Genomic DNA, 18,289 nt, shown 5'->3' on the forward strand with positions numbered 1-18,289 from the left:
GGGGACGAGGAAAGTAACTTGTTAGGGTCTGAGTCCTTTCTTCCTTTCTGTACACAGATAGAGAATCCCATTTCCTGTGGTGGGGATAGCTAACTCCAGATGCTCAGATCTTTTCTTGGGGACTTTGAAGTAAGCATGAAGGGTAAAAACTGTCATTTTGAATTATTTGTAAGCTATGATTTAAAGCAATGTGTCCTTTTAATGATTTGAAAACCACTTGCAATGTAGTGCCATATAAGAACACTTTGAACTTCCTAGAACTGAAACACCCTTTCTCCCAATAATGTTTCATAATATAATTTCAAAATATAAAACCCCATCTAAGTCCCTATTATATGCTAAGGAAAATGTTAATAAATTATGTAGCTTCTTCTCTCTCTGTCTCTCTCTCTCTCTCTCTCTCTCTCTCTTTCATTAACTATTGCCCTTCGACCACCCCACTCCCCAACCAACTACCACCACCCAGAATATAAGTTCCAAGATATCAGGGTTGTTTTGTCTGATTTGTCAATACCTGCTTTCTCTGCTTAAAACTGAGCCCAACACTTAATAAGTGAAAATATTTTTGAATAAATTATTCCGGTACAATTAATAAGGAGCATGTGGGTTGTATCTTACTCAAAGTCACAGAGCCATATGGAACTGAATTCTGTTCTCAGCCTGAGGCAGAAAAAGAAAGGTGTTCCTTTTGTGATACTCACAAAAACACCCCAGGTGCTGACAAGCCCTTGTACTAGAGACTCCCTGAGCCAGAGTGATCAGCTCCTTTTTCTTGATTTAACAAACTGGGGAGCCAGGAGGCCAAACAACTCCTGTATGATGCCAGCCATGCTTTCTCTGCTATATCAAAAGAGAAGTGTTTACTTTTTGGTCAGTGCTCTGTACCCATTTCAGAGGTATAAGGAGGTACCAGTTCTCTTTGAAAAACTAGTCAAAGCTCTAAACTCTTTCTAGATACACACAAACACACACACTTTCCTACACAATTTTGTAAAGTTCACAAGAGGATCTGAAGCAAAGATTAAGAATGCTTGACTTAGACATTACTCTTGTATAATTGTCACTCCTGCCTATTGTGAGCCAGTTTGGAAATTGTACTAGAACACCTCTTTTTTCTAATAAGCACCTATACTTGACTTTTATTTATATTTTAAATGTTTTATTTATTCATGAGAGAGAGAATGAGAGAGAGAGAGAGAGAGAGGCAGAGCATGAGCAGGGGAGGAGTGGTGTGAGAGAGGGAGACAGAATGCAAAGCAGGCTCCAGGCTCCAAGCTGTCAACACAGAGCCCAACGTGGGGCTCCAACTCACAAGCCATGAGATCATGACCTAAGCCGAAGTCAGACACTCAAACCACCAAGCCAACCAGGTACCCCTATACTTGATTTTTAATGTAGAATCTGAAAACAGGTTCAAAGTTTCTCACTAGCTCTGGAACCCTTATGGGTCAGTGTTCAGTTGTTCTATCGCTCCCTTGTCCCCTGGTCAGCTCCTGGTACTCTACCCTCCCACAGTGAGCACTGAGAAGTATACTTTTCAAGGACAGATTTTATTCATCAGAGCACTGCTAGTTTTGAAGTGTTCTTTTATGTCTGAAACAGTGTACTGATGATGTCAGGAATGTGGCGGTTAGTTCCAAACATAAGTAACAGAGAGAAATTCATTAATAATAAAATGTAAGATATATACCTAATTTTAACGTGTAAATTTAGCTTTAAAATCTCGGTAGAGAATTTTAGTATTTGATAATAAAATCTATTCAGGATAGTATTATCTCTTTGGACTGAACATTCTGCTTTTGTTCTTGGGAATCTAAATTAATAAAATAAATTTTTAAAAAGTTAGAAAACATTTATGAGCTGGCCTTATGTTCTTAAAACCTGATTTACTAACCTAATAATTGGTCAGAAATACATCTAGCCAAGGAGGCTACTTGTGATCTAAAAGAAAAATAAGGATATTTGCTACAGAATTTCATGTTTGCCATTGAGAAACTTTCCCAAGTGGTTAAAGACATCACTAAGAAAATTCTTACTTAACAACCCACTGGAATTTTGTCTAATGTCTTTTTATAACTAGTTGCTATTCACAAAAAGAATTATAAAGTGACCTTCTTACTAAGCACACTTTTGTTTGATTCAAGACAAATGATTAGTTTCATTATGGCATTTCCTGGTAGCTTCATCATTATACCCACATGTGAAGACCATTTCCTGGACAACAGTTACTTCATTTGCTTATATCTTAAATGGCTCATGAATTTTTCACCTCTTATTTAAATCTCTTAAATGAAAGTTGTAACACAGCACATAAATGAAATGAGAATATGGTCTTTAGCAAAGTATTTTCTACTAACAAGTGTAATGATCATGTGTTTTTGTTCATTTGTTATCTAAATCCTTATTGCATTTCTACCCTGAATCTTGACACAGTAATTGGTAACTCAATGCATTCCTAATTTAAGCATTAAAAATAAAGGAAAAATTTTTGGTTCTTGAATAAAAAGCACCATAGCACCATAATTGTAATTAGCAGCAAACACTGCAGTAGTTTTCTTATTATAGTGATAGATAAATACTATAACTGGATTGTTGTCTCCTAAATGAAGTATAATAAGCTCTGTCAGCACAAGATGGTACTCTTTTAGCTATGAATACATTTTGCGCCATAAAGCCAAAAATTCCATTTTGCTGCTATTAATTTCTTATTTATTTTATAGAAGACATTTAAATCGTATTCTATGAGATAACTTCACATTGTCCTGCATCCCAGAGAATTTTTTCCCTTCCCATCAGTGTATAACAACAGATCTAGTCAATGTGAGTATTAAAAACAAGCATAGCAGTTAATTGATTGGAAATGGCTGTTGGTCCTAAGCTTGAGATCATCTAACCTCATCTTTTTCTTTGTTAATGTACTGATTGTTCATTGCCTGATTTGTAGGGTAGAGTGGTAACTTGCCTACACAGAGATGAAATAATGACAAGAACAGTCTCCTCTGGCTATAGTATAATTTGCACTAATTTAAAAGTCATATCCAAACAGGTGATTCAATCACTGGTGTGTAGAGACTCGACCTCAAGCTGTTATGCATTCCTTAATTCTGAGTTGAGACATCTTTTCTTCTACCAGGCCCTTGGGAATATCATGGGGTCATTAATTTTCAGTTTGCTTTTACAGCAAGATTTCTCAGGCTCACAAAAAGGGAATTGAACTCTGTGCCCTTTAGTAATTTGGTTCTTTGTGTTTAGGATTGAGGGCAGGGGGATATATTGGAATGCATTTACATACAATCAATATTTATTGCTTACACAGTATGGTAAGGTAAAACCTGGCTGCAATTAAGCCACAGGCTGTTAAAATCTTCCCAAATTCTGTTCTATGAGCAACTGGAGGAAAACTGAATAAAAGTGCAACCCCATACCTTGGAGTTTCTAGAGATCAAAGGGGAAGTTGTAGAAAACACCCGGGGTGTCATTGCCTCCTCCTTCCGTTTCTCCTTCTTCTCTGCCCACACACATGTAGGCACAGCCTTCTGGGCGATATGGAGCACGTGCATCATCCCAGAGAGCACACAACTTCAGCGAAAAACTACGGCTGCACAGAGTACATTTTGAACTCTCCTGTAGCTGAAAAGCTGTTTACCATAGCATCCGTTGATTTGAGCAGAGGAGATTCAGGTCAGATTCGTTCTTCTTGTTTGCATGCCAGGAAGGCAGAGGCCACCCCGAGCCTCCCAGCCCGCAGCTGTTTCAGAGAACTACTTTTCTGCTTCTGAGTGCAGAGGTGGTGCCATCTGCACTGCTTGAGGTTTTCTTGTGGGCACATTCTGTACTCTGCTACAGGCTCTTTAATTAACTGAAAGCTAGCTAAAGGGATGCTCAGCTATTGAGGCTAGAGAGTAGGAAAAACAAAATCACAGAAGATGAAGAAAATGAACTTTATTTTTTATTATCGGAAGACTAATATTCTGCAACAGTACCTTGGATACAGGCCCAGTATTTTGAACCAGCCACCAGGGAACAAGATCAATGGTGTAAGGACAAAAACATTTATGCTGTATTAAGAAGGGGAGCAAATCATCATAGTTATGCAAAGCAGGCTGAGCATTATGCTATAGGGCTCTATCCATAAAACATAAGTATTTGATAATTATCATAAAGGTAAAATGCATTCGCTAAAATAGAGTGTCTTGGAAAGTAGCATGCACCACACAGTTTACTTTTGATTTTGCTTGAGGTGTTTTCTAAATAGCTCAATTAAAATAATTTTCTCTACTTATGAGTTAAACTCAATGTAAGTACAAATCTGTGAATATAATGGCATAATTCAAACCTACATCCATATCTAAGTACCGTAGAAAAAAATTTCATAATTCTTTTATTGCTTCTGCCAACTCCCTGCTCTGCAGTCTTCCTTCATAGTATTCCCTCCCTGCTCCTAATCCAGCAGACTTTTGTCTTCCTGTTCTTTGGGGTTTTTTGCTGCAGTCTTATAGAAGGTTTTCTTTAAGCAGTAATGTAAGTTATTCAAAGGTCAGTTTTCATGGAATTCTAATAAGCTCTTAGTTATTGCTATTAATACTCGTGTTTACATACCATAAGTACCACTCATCACATTTACACTTTTTTTCAGACCTCCACCATGAGTGACTCTGAAAAAAAATCTCTGTGCCTGGTTTGATACAGCTCTGAGGCAACCAAGTTGCATTTTCCTTTTGATTTTTAAAAAAGAGGAAAAAAATTAGATGACAGCAGTCAGACTTAATCTGTGTAAATAATCCTCACTGTTGATAAGAAAAGATTGCATAAAAATACAGGATTTATTAGTCCAACAATTTCAATCAGTAGTCTTCACCACTGTATTCCTGGAATAAACCAGTATTGATGGAACATATTGAATCAAGTGAATTATTACTGCTTCATGGGTTTTCATCTTGAATCCCAATTTCAACTCTGGGTTTCAATTCTACCTTTCTAAAGGTTTCTTGGATATTTCTGTTTGCAGTTAGTTAACACTGCTCTCTCACTTAGCAACACCTTCGCTACAAAACCTACTTCCCTTTATGACTGTTCTTCATCCAGTTTACATCACTAATTGGCTGAATGTACCAGCAACCAACATTCACAAGTTTGGTGATTTTCCCATCTTCCTCTATTTGTGTCTTATTTGTGTTACTGTCAACCAGGGGCCTTGAGAGAACACAGTGAGACCTTCTCTGCTCATCCTTGTTAGACATGTAGTGTGAATAAAATATGAGTTTTTTTTAAGCTTCAGATATTTTCTGGTTCTTTGTTATCACAGAATAATCTAGCCCACTCAAACTAATATAATCATATTGAAGTTCTACATAAACAATTTTCTCTCAAGAATAATAACAATTTAGTGTCTTACTTTTAAAAAACCATATTCTATAGGTTTTTCTTGTCTTAGCACACTAGCCAAAATCTGCACTATATTATTGAATGAGTGAGGATACAAATGCACACTCTTGTTTTCTTCCTAAAGAAAAACCATTTAGCATGAGGCTCAGCTTGAGCAATTTTGTCAATACTTTTTATCAGATCAAAAAATTTTTCTCTTCCATTTGTAGTTTGCTAAAAAGGAGTTTAAAAGAAAACTTTCTATTACTTTTATGTACAGAAAATTCAACAGCATCCACTTAGCCCAATTTGGTGGCCAGCTCTTTAGTCTTTCTCTTTTCCAACTTGGCAATACGAGCCATTAGCTTTGGACCCAGGACACTGTCTCCCCAATAAAGATGGATCTCATTCTATCTGTCATTGTCATTGGTCCCAGTAGTTTCCACCAGCTAGTCCATAGCTCCTTTGTCTTCTGAGTCACCTGTGTGAAGGTAGCAGTGTTGTAGGTCCTCCCGTGGACCAGATGCCCCAGTCTGGCTTTCCCCTTGAAAATGCACTAGGGAACCCATTCTTATGACACAGAAGGCAGGAAGACAATCAGTTCAATGAGATCCACATCATGTGCAATCACTACCAGCTGAGACTTCTTGTTTTCCACTAAGGTGGTGACAGTATTAACCCCAGCTCAAAGGACAGGCAGTCCCTTAGTGGGGACATCCTCTTTGCCGACATCTTTCTTCTCAGCCCAGGGGCCAACAATTTCTGCTTCTTCTCTTGCTTTGTCTCTGTTCTGTATTTGTGGGCCAGCTTAAGCAGTTGAGTAGCTGTTTGGTGGTCCAAAGCTTGGGTGAACAAGTTAATTGCAGGAGGCACTTTTAGACATTTATAGAGAATAGTCCTTTGCTACTGCAACCAGGTGTAGTGGGGTCATTTGACAAAGCAGGTAAGGTCCCTTTTGGGCTGGATGTCCTTTCTGAAGCCAGAATTCTTGGGCCTTTTCTCAAACAAAGGAGTTACCAGCTTCTTGGCCTCCTGCTTCTTCATGACAGCAGGAACCAAGGCCACTTTCTTCCCTGAGCCTTCTTTCCTTTTTTTGCATCTTGGATGGCTAGAGGAGAGAGCTAGACTTTTTTTAAATCATCAGTGGGTTGTCAGATTTTATCAAATGATTTTCCTACATCTGTTGACATGCAGATATAGTTTTTCCGCTTTTAAGTTTTTAATGTGGTGATTTTATTACTTGATTTTTCTAATGTCAAACCAAACTTACATTTCTAGGTTTAATATAACTATACTATCCTTTAAAATGCATTGCTGTATTCAGTTCATCAACATTCTTTTAAAAATTTTGTCATTTATCATAAATGAATAAATATTCACATAGTGGGGTTGTACTAAATTTTTTAATTTTTTAAATTTAGTTTTGATACAGAGAGAGACAGAGCATGAGATGGGGAGGGGCAGAGAAAGGGAGGAGACACAGAATCAGAAGCAGGCTCCAGGCTCTGAGCTGTCACCACAGAGCCCTAAGCGGGGCTGAAATCTACGAACATATGATCATGACATGAGCTAAAGTCAGAGGTTTAACTGACTGAACCACCCAGGCACCCCTAAAATACTTTTAATGATGCACGATGTTGAAACTGTTTGGTTATGGTGAATACATAAAAGGTATAAATTCCCTAGTTTGGCATTTGAGGCACTCTACAGTCTATCTCTAGGCTCTTTTTTCCAATCTTAAGCCTCAGGGGAAAAATTATTCTTGATTTCCATTCGCTATATTCCTTTTCTTTTCACAAATTTATAGAACTGATATTTTAAATCCATATGAAAGCTTGTCTGTTCTCTGGAAAAATGTTATCCTTTTTCAGTTGAATTTATCTGAACTCAAGAAGGTTGAGTTAGTTCTCCAAAGTCATTATGACTAGAGAGTCACCCTTTGTGAGGTTGTATCTTGTTTTTCCAGCCACTTTCCTGCAACAGCAGGATGTCTCATCAATGCAGTTATAACACACTATACCAAAGTCATCCCCTCTCACAATATATGACCTCCCCAGAAGACTTATAGTACTTATGACAGTCCATTATTTATGTGGGTAGAAAATGCAAAGTATGCTATAGACACACAATAAATACTTGTGGATTGGATGTGCTATTGAGTGCACTGTGTTCCATTACACTGTAAACTTCCTGAAGACAAATTCAGTGCACAGAAGGTGCTCAAAACATGTACATTAAGTAAAGGAATCCATGGAATAAACCATATGGTTTAGAATAAGCCATGAATAAACATACGAAATAAACCATAAAGTGCTAGAACCGACCCAGTGATTATTTTTCTACTCTAGTTTGCTACTCTTTAGACAAAGGACATAAATTCACAAACTACGTATTTGAAACACCTTACTTTATTTTCTGAAAGAGAACTGATTATTCAGAAGGAGTTAACAGGAGAAGGGATTCCCTAAGGAGATTTTTTCTAAAAACAGCCTGTTTTGAAAGGTTGCCTCAGGGATTGTTGTGCTAAATGCTTGCAGCAAAATGTAGAATAACAGGCATCCATGTGCTCTTCGTGTAATCAACAGGACTGTGCTATTCATGTGTTTGAGTGTGTGTTTGGAACAAAGAAGAATTTATAAATATTTATAAAATATAATCAAAAGTGGTATGTGCTTCCAGAGTTAGAAACCATGATTTGTGCAAAAAGATTAAAAGTCTGGTATTTTCTTTAATTAAGCATTTATAAATTAATAACACACCTAACATTTTCTATTTAAGGCTCAGATTTTAAATAATTGAAGTTTATAATGTGCTCTTTATTTTTTATTTATTTGTGCATTTCCAAAGTACCTATCAGTTATTGAAAATGAAAATGTAATTGAAACACCACCTTAAAGTTGAGTCATTAATGGGTTTTTTTGTTTATTTGTTTGAGAGGGAGAGAGTGAGAGAGAGAGAGAGAGAGAGAGAGAGAGAGAAAGCACAAGCGGACGGGGTTAGAGAGAAAGAGAGACAGAATCCCAAGCAGGCTCTGTACAGAGCCCAACGTGGGGATTGAACTCACAAACTGCAAGATCATGACCTGAGCTGAGATCAAGAGTCAGACACTTAACCAACTGAGCCACCCAGGCACCCTGAGTCATTAATGTTTAATAGAGGACACAAAGGCAGACAAATTTCATGTATTTGGTCATGATCCTCATTATCACCAGGTTGTGAGTCAACTCATGTAGAGATTAGGGTCGCAAGAACAGCATTACTAATGCGTAGTCAGAGCCTTTGGAAGGCTGGAGAGAAAATATGATGCAGAAGTGTTTAAACTTTGCTTATATTCCAAATATAAGCGACAAGTCTGGATGTTATTCCAGAAATTAAGGAGTGGCAGGAAAAATACCAGTTTATATTTTTATATGTTTTTCAGTATAGTACTAGTTATGAAAAGCAGTATTTGGTAGTGATAAGATGATAGACTCTGAAATCAGAATGTATGGGTACATACCCAATTTTGCTTCTTTTAAACTGCATGACCTTAGGAAATTTCACAGCTTCCCACTTTCTTCATCTACAAATGACGACAACAATTGTCAGAGCCTCCTTGTGTGGTTTGGAGGATTAATGAGTTAATAAATGTAAGGCACTTAAAGCAATGCCAAACATACTGAATGAAGCAGCATAAATGCTAAGTTGATGATGATGATGATACAGTAAATAGAATTAATAGTGAGGTCCATAATTGAAAGTGAGGAAAGTATTTAGAGAAGTAAAATTTCACCTTAAACAGAATGACTTTTAATAATGACCAGATATGTTATTATATTTACTCCCTGTCTCTTCTCTTCTGGTTAAACTGGGATCAGACATTCAGACATAACTCTTGTTAAACAAAGGTGTGAAATGAAATGTGACTGGAATATAAAATCTGGAATTTAGATAACTAAGATTTGGAATAGACAAGAAAATGTGACCTTACAGTAGCAACTTCTCCTAAGAAGTTCTTTTTATTTTCTCCTATCAAATAGATGTAGGGATTATAATATATGCTAACAAGAGAATAACATTGAAGGGTGAAGATTTGAGAAATTAATGTGAAGAAATCTTTGTGAAAGTCTCTCTTTCTGTTAGCTTCTATCTTAATCAACTCCACTGGAATGGCTGGCAACACAGTTCTTCAAATTGTCTCTAAACACTTGCTGTTAGCCAGTATAGTACACATACTGAGAGTGGTGGGGTGTTGAGAGGTGAACAGTTCTAAATGTTTAAAGTAATGAAATCCCTGGATCTGGAACAGTGTGAAACACGGTCTGAAACTGGGAAGCACTGGGACTAAGTAGTTCAGGCTACATGTTCAATAGTCCAAGGCTAGAAATGGTGAAGTTATGGACCATGTCAGTAGAGAAGGAGAAGTATTTTAGGAGAGTGTTCTGGGTTTGTTGACAGCATGTAAGAATGAGAGAAGTTCATTGGGTAGATGTTGAGAGTGTTAATTTTCCTTAGGAGTACAGAAGTTGAGGGTGTTGTTTGGGTAGGATAATTAGGTGAGAGACATATTAAGTTTGTGTTGTCTGAAGCTGGTCCTATTTATGATCAATTGAAAATAAATTAGTTTCTGAAAAGCAGGGCCACCTGGGTGGCTCAGTCAGTTAAGCATTCGACTCTTGATTTTGGCTTAGGTCGTGATCTCATGATTCATGGAATCAGGCAATTCAAACTCCTCCAAGGAGCCCATCATTTGACCATATTGAGTCAGAAAACGCCTTTATACCCCCTCTTTTAGTGAAGGGAACCATCATTCACCTCATGGCTCAAGTCTAAACAAAGTTCTGGATCATCTTATGGTACTTTCCCTTCCACATTTTCTACATTTAAGTTTACTGCATTCCAAGAATTTTGTACCCTTAGAGCTCACCCACTCCTTCCTCTTATTAACCATAGTAACTCCTTTTTAAGTTAGACTTTCACATTTTATTAATTTGGTTGCTGTGCAGTTTCTTAGTTATGTGTTCTGCCACCTCATGTCCTTCTGCACTTCCCCTGTGATTTTTTATGTCATTTCTTGCATTAAACATAGTATTGATTTCCCATGGGTAAAATTCAAATTCCTTGAAATTGGATATAATGATACTTTGGGCCTTGGCTACCTATTAAGCTACATCTTTTCACAAATTTCTAAGTGTGAAACCCCTAATACATATACCATGCTGGCTTGAATTTCAGAATGGTCTGATGTAACTGACCATGCATATGTATTTGATTGCTTGAAATGTCTAAATCAGTGGTCATCCATTAAGGCCTGTAGGCCAAATCTAGGTGACACCTGCTTTTATAAGTAAAGTTTTATTGGAATACATCCATGCCTCTTCATTTACATGCTATCTATATATTCTCTCACACTATGGGGCAGAGTTGAATAACTGTGATAGACTTTATCTGCCCCCCACCCCAAAACTATAGTACTTACTCTCTGGCTCTGCACAGAAAAAGCTTTTCTAACTTGGATCTAAAGTGATGGTATAAATACTAAGGAAACTTGCTCCAAAATAGAATTTCAGAAGTCAAGGACTGTTCTTGCAGGGAACTATGCATCCACTTCATATAAGTGCATAAGTTTAAAACAAAAACAAAAACAACAAAAGTCTCTCATATAAGGTAGAGCTTATATCCTTTGTGTCCTCTTTATACACAAGAACTGAGATTGTCATGTCATCTTCCAATTTTCCACCCCGTTCTGACCACATTATTGTCTACTTTGAAATATCCCCTCACTAATGACCAGAAATCAGAAATCAAATACTTCAAGGCTTGTGGCAGCTATGGGAAAGGGCTTCACTGACCTCCAGTACAGGCAACATAGTTAACTGAGGGCCAAAGGTGCTGAGTTCTGATATCCCTGGCTGCTTTTACACTGAGGCCATGACTCCCCAAGGCTTTTGCCAACTGATGAGTTCAGTATTGACTCTAAGGGAGGCCTGCTCCCAGAAAACACGTGTTCCTCTGGTGCTGGCTTTGACCAGAGGATTCCTGGAAGGACTTGTCAAACTTTCCTTCACTTGCATGGGGTCTAGGATGCTTATACCAAATCTTCCTCTTTCTTTCACTCAGAGACAGACTTCCAACACTACCTGACAGCTCTGGCAGTCTTCTGTGACTCCCTTTCCATGTTTTTTTCATGGGCATTTTCCTACTAAATACTTGCATCTTAGCTCTCTCTTGGCATCTTCTGCTCAAGGGACTTAGAATTTGTTTCCCTTCTCTACAGAATAGGTCTTGTACTTTAACTTTCCCTCCTCTTTTCCTCATTCCTTATTCCTTCCCCCACCCCTCTACTTCCAAAAAGAAAATCAACATTTTTTTTGTCAAGATGGCTATAAGTCTATAGTGGAACTTTCTCAGTGAAACAATATATTGGAGACATTCTGGACCTTATTACCTCCTTAAAAGCAGCAGAGTCTGCAGAATCTCAGAATGAGGTGAGCATTATTTTCTGTGACCTATCCACACAGCTTCAGAAATAGTAGGCAAATGGGACACATGCATTTCTATTTTCATCTGGGACTTTTCTACTCTGATTAAAGAAGTGGAGAGAACTAAACTGGGTTATTCTCACATGGTGCCTAGTCATTGATTTATTAAACAAATATCTATTGACTACCAGCTATGTGACAGTCAGGCACTGTTCTAGGTCCGTGAATCAGGCCCTTCATTCCCAGCCTTTGAGAAGTTAATGCCAAATATATTGTTAGCTCTGCCTCTAGAGAATAGCTTTGATGACTCAGAGATTAGTCAAGAAAGTATAAAGTACCCTTTGCCAACATCTACTAACCCTACTAACCCATATAGTCTACAAATTAGAAGTTAATGTGTGTCTTATTTTTAAATTGCAAATATCTGGGTGCCTGGGTGGCTCAGTCAGTTAAGCCTCCAATTTAGACTCAGGTCCTTATCTCACAGTTCATGGGTTGGAGCCCTGCATTGGGCTCTGTGTTGACAGCTCAGAACCTGAAGTCTGCTTCAGATTCTGTGTCTGCCCTTCCCCTACTCACATGCTCTCTTTCTCTCTGTCTCTCAAAAATAAACATCAACAAACTTTTAATAGGTTGCAAAAGTATCTTTGAAGAGTTATGACTAAATTTGGATCACAACCTGGAATGTTTTGATTCAGTCAAACAATTATATCAGCTAGTGACTTGGGGATTCTGCCAGTGTGAAGTTTAGCAATGTAAAATAAACTCAAGAAATCATACAGGAACTAAACATATATGAAAAAATATAACAAGAATTAATTTTTGTAAAGGAAAGATGAAATGCATCTGAGGAATGAATTAGCAAACCAGAAGAAATAGAAAGAATAAAGAAACAGGTAGAAAAAATATAGCTATGATATACAGAATATAGAAGTAAATGTGATGGCATGCAGTGAGTCCAAGAAAGGGTGAAAACTTAAATTAAGAGGAAGAAACACTTGAGCAAATAATGGAAATACATTTTTAAGTAACTTTAAAAAATGACCAATCTCAGGTGAAAAAAGTATACATATATACACACAACGGAATACCAATTGGCGATGAAAAGTAATGAAATCTTGCCATCGCTACAATGTGGATGGAACTAGAGAGTATTATGTTAAGTGAAATGAGGAAGTCATTCAGAAAAAGGCAGATATATGTTTTTACTCATATGTGGAATTTGAGAAATTTAACAGAAGACCATAGGGGAAGGGAAGGAAAAATAAGTTACAAACAGAAAGGAAGGGGGCGCTTGTTGGGATGGGCACTGGGTGTTGTATATAAGTGATGAATCATGGGAATCTAATCTCAAAGACAAGACTACACTATATACACTGTATGTTAGCTAAATTGACAATAAAATATTTTTTAAAATTTTTAAATAAAGTTAAGATTAAAGACTTTTCCAAAAAATCTATGAAAATTTAGACATAACTCCATTAATTTTGTTGGACATCATGATCTTATTTTCCTCTTTATTTAATGAGAAAGGATACCAAAGTAAAAATTAGCCATTCAAGCAACCTGTATGTTTTATGTCTTCTTTTTTTTTTTCCAGTTGCTGCAAAAAGCTGTATTGTTTTCATTTGGTCCATGGCTTGGGAAAGGGCTCCAGGCTTAAAAAGCTTCCTAGTGGCTGCAAGGAGAGACTTGGGCACAAGCCCTGGCACCTGGGGGATGCCAGAGGGACCCTGCTCCAGAGGCTTCTAATCGTGCTGGAGGGTGAGCCTTTCGAAGAGACACTCGCCCAGCCCAGCCTGGGGGCCAGACAGCCTGCATAGATTAGTCAGGTGGTCGCCCATCTTCTTGATGAGTTTCACCTCATTTAGAAAGTGATTCTTCGGGAAGTCACAGAGATGAGGGTCTCCGCGGGCAGAACCCAGTGCATGCAGGTCCAAAAGGTCCTGGTTCAAGTTCTTCTTCAGAAGCAGGGCGGCTTCCATGGCGTCCAGGGTTTTACCCCACTCATCTTGGGACGGCTTCTGCATGTCCTGGAAGAGGGCACGGCCGCTGCGCTGGTTTTGCATCTCAGGAGAAGCTCAGCGCCCTCTCGCTTCTTCTCAGCCAGCTCGCGGAAGAAGTGGCCCACGCCCTCCAGAGCCACATGGTCACGGTCGAAATAGAAGCCCAGAGAGAGGTAGGTGTAGGAGGCCCGCAGCTGCACGTTGACCAGGCGGTTGAGGGCGGCCTCCACCTCGGTGGAATAATTCTGACGAATCTGGGAGGTCATGGCTGATCGGTAATGAGGAGCTAAGTTCAAAATTGGGTGTTGGCTGGTCCCGAAGCAGTTGGTGGGCAAGAACATGGCTTGACTGACGTTGACGTTGAGACTGGAAAAAAGGCTGGAGGGTGGTCAGAGGCTGGTAGTTGGGGCGTCCCTGGGTCTGTTCCCTCCAAACACTGTTGAAGCAAGAGACAGATCCGCAGGACCGCCAGGCACACTGCCTGTTTTATGTCTTCTTAATTAAAAATAGAATATTAAACATTTTATAAGATGAACAAAAAAGTAAAAAGTTTACCAATGTCAAGAGGATGTAGAACTACATAATTCATTATATATTATTGGTAAGAATGAAAATTTTTGCATTCATTTGGATAATAGTTTGAATATACCTTTTATATTTGACCATTTTTATATCCACTGATCCAATGATTTCATGTCTAAGTATATATCTAAGAGAAAAATATCCACATGTACAAAAGAAGATATGTACAAGAATGTTCTCAGAATCACTGTTCACAGTAGCAATAGCATGGACACAACATAAGCACCCCTCATTGGGAGAGTAGAAGAATAAACAATGGTATATTCACTCCATTGAATAGTATATCGATTAGTTTCCCATTGCTGATATAAGAAATTACCAACAACTTTGACTTACAACAACATAAATTTATTATCTTACTGTTCTGGAGATCAGGGGTCTAAAAGAGTCTTACTGAGCCAAAATCAAGGTGTCAGCAGGGTTGTTTCTTTCTAGGGAAAAATCCATTTTCTTCTCTTTTCTTTTCCAGCTTCTAGAGTTTTCTTACATTCCTTGACTCTTTGACCCCTTCCATCTTAAAGCCATCAATACCTGGTAGTGTCTCTCTCACATGGTATAATTCTGGTATGCTTTCTCCAGTCTTCTTCCACTCATAAGAGTATTTGTGATTACATTGGACCCATCCTAATAATTCAGAATAATCTCTATATCTCAAGGCCCTTAGCAATGTTATTTTCACATACAATCATAATTCTGCTCTACCATGTAATTTAACATATTCCCAGGTTCTGGGATTATTACAGCAATATCTTTGGTTGCCACTATTCTACCTACCACAGTATACAACCATTGAAACAAATAGACTATAGTGATATAACATCATAAGATGAATCCTAGCAATATAATAGTAAGTGGAAACAATCACTCTCAAAAGATCATATATAACAGTATGCCCTTTTTATAAAGTAAATAATAATGTTTTAAAATGTGTATGTTGAAAAGCATTGCTGAAATAGATGAACTGGTATGAGACAAGTAAAATTTTAGGATCTATAGCAATGCCTTAGGTATAAGTTTAAATTGTCTTACTCCATCAGGTAATTTTTAACAGTGTGTGTTTTAAATCTTATATTTGTGATAGGAAACATTTTATATAACCTACAGAAAATTTAAATCAATATTGCTGCTCTTTAGGTAAAAAAAAAAGAATATGTACATTCAATTTTACATATACAACTCTATATATGCAATTATAATGAAATAAATGAAAAAATGGTTTTGTAAATTTGAAAGCACTGCTCTAGGTTTCCAGAGTCAGGCCATCAGCATCATCTTACTGAGTCTTCATATCACACATTGGTGTTTTTCTCATTTGCATGTCTACTACAATAAGATTAATCTTATTTAGGCCTGACTGAAGTTATAGATTAGATTATGATTGACCCTACTTTTTAATTTAGTATTTTTCTTTTGAATGAGCATACACAGGGGAGTATCTCCATGCTGTGGTGTGAGAGGCAGGGATATATGGAACTATGTGCTAACTCTTTCTTCAGAACATCATGATGCTTCATCTATACTAATTAGAATTTCAGAAGCTAAGCAGGAAATCATTCATATGTGGAAGAAGCAAGATTAGCTGGTCACAGAGTGGATGTATTAATTCAATTTACTGGCCACTTAAGAGACCTGGATGCCCCAAAGAGTTTTATAATTCTCTCTACACACACCATATGTTATGCTTTTCAGTGTTCTCTCTGATCCATTATCTTACTAGGGCTCTCCTATGATCCTGTAAGATAGGTTGAAAAAGCATAATTAGTGCTGTTCTACAGATGACCATGCCAAAATAGGGCAAGAGTAAATACCTCATCTGAGTTTAAGTCTCATCACCGTCTGATAATAGAGCTCATACCAGAATTCCAGTCTTCAGATGCCTAGGTATATTAATTTATGTTGTTTGTTTCAACAAATACTAAAATGTGCAGTAGTTAAAATAAGATAGAGGTTTCTCATTCAGACAAAGTCCAAAGAATGTGTTCCTACTCAGTAGGCAATTTCTTCAAAGTGTGAATAAAAGACACAAGGCTACACCAGTAGCTTCCAAAGTCACTGTCCCTAACTGCATCAAGCTAGTATAAGAGGAAAAAATATGGAAGATTTATAATTTATACAGGCCAAGCCCCAAAGTGGCATGCTTTACTTTTACTCATATTACATTGCTAAAACTCCATTTAATATCAAGAAAAGCTAGAGAAAGTTATCTGGTTGTTTCCTGGAAGAAGAAACTGTTCACAAATATGGCAAACTCATAATTTCTTTCTGACTTACTAGCCAAGCACTCTTTTCTTTTCTTTCCTTTTTTCATGTTTATTTATTTATTTTGAGAGAGGCAGAGAAAGAGGAGAACAAGAGAGAGTACATACATACTAGCTAGATGGGGGCAGAGAGGAGAAAGAGAATCCCACGCAGGCTCTGTGCTGTCAGTGCAGAGCCTCATGCAGGGCTCAATTTCATGAACATTGAGATCATGACCTGAGCTGAAATCCAGAGTTGCACTTAACTGACTAAGCCACCCAGGTGCCCCCATGCACTCTTCACATTATACCAAGTTACTGCAAAGGCTAATATACACCGATTTCCCCACCTCCCTGCAACAAGTCACAAAACACTGAAGAATGAGAAGTTATTCCTTGTCAGAATTAGTAACAGATTAAGCTAATTAATATGCTCAATGGATGTTATGAATGTGTTGTTGACATAGTTCCAAAGGGAGTTCTCTAATAAGGAGATACAGGGTTTTCACGACTAACATTGCAATAGACACCTGAATCAAAACATAGATAGCAAATTGGTCTATTTCTACCTAAAACACCTCTGACACAAAATGTGTGTAGAATTTTTTCCACACCAAACAATTCTGCAACTCTTTGGACACCAACTGGGAGACCTACAATTTAATTCAATTCTGATACTAACTATCCAGAATAAGAGATACATACAGCAAGGTATAGAGGAAGAGGTGTAATCCTCCATGCCCTTTCTGGGTGTGTTACCTTCCAGAACCTAGATATGTTCACTACTCCAGAAGCTATCTGAACCCTCTGTTCAGAGCTCTGATGGAAGTTCCATTACATAGACATGATAGATTAAACCATTGGTCATTAGTGACTGAACTCACTGCCTTCCTTGGAAGTCCAAGGGTACGACTGAAAGTTCCAACCCTCTAATCACTTAGTTAGATTTTTCTGTGACCATCTTCCATCCCGAAACTATCTGGGAGTTCCTCAGCCAAGAATCATCTCATTACCATGGCACTTTAAAATATATATATTTATTTGTTTGGGGGAGGGTGCAAATGAGTGAGGGGCAGAGAGAGGGAGACAGGATCTGAAGTGAGCTCCATGCTGATAGGCTGACAGCAGTGAGCCTGATGTGGGGCTTAAACCTGTGAACCATGAGATAATGACCGAAGCTGAAGTCTCATGCTCAACCAACTGAACCACCCAGGTACCACTAAAATGCATTATCCAAAAATAATAATAAAATTAACTTTAAAAATATAAAATAATTTAAAAACAAAACGCGTTTCTACTATTTGAGCTAAGTATAATAGATTCCAATTACTGTGATAGTTATGTTCTATAAGCTTTTTAAGAGCAGTTAATTAGTGAACGCTGAACCAATGCTCTTAAGGGAAATACAAAGTTGCATTCCTGTGAGCCTCTCATTACAATATTTTCATCAACCAATCAATACACAATCACATTTTATGTATGTTTCTGTTTAAAGACATCTGACTTAATGTATGATGTTTATTTATTAACGTTGAACTTGAGGTCAGAGCACAATAACATGCCTAAATGAAGCTTATCTAGAACACATTTTCTCCTTAAGATTCCTCATATTTTCTTGTATTTAGGGACACTAGACAGC

The 18,289-nt window shown here is 37.7% G+C and overlaps 2 pseudogenes; both read right to left on the minus strand.

The window, feature by feature from the left end:
• Positions 1 to 5,663: 5,663 nt before the first annotated feature.
• LOC115277394 lies at positions 5,664 to 11,417 on the minus strand (annotated as a pseudogene).
• Positions 11,418 to 13,573: 2,156 nt separating this feature from the next.
• On the minus strand, positions 13,574 to 14,133 carry LOC115278133 (annotated as a pseudogene).
• Between the last annotated feature and the right edge of the window lie 4,156 nt (positions 14,134 to 18,289).

This window comes from Suricata suricatta, chromosome 14 (assembly GCF_006229205.1).
Source record: "Suricata suricatta isolate VVHF042 chromosome 14, meerkat_22Aug2017_6uvM2_HiC, whole genome shotgun sequence".
In the NCBI taxonomy this organism is placed as follows: domain Eukaryota; kingdom Metazoa; phylum Chordata; class Mammalia; order Carnivora; family Herpestidae; genus Suricata; species Suricata suricatta.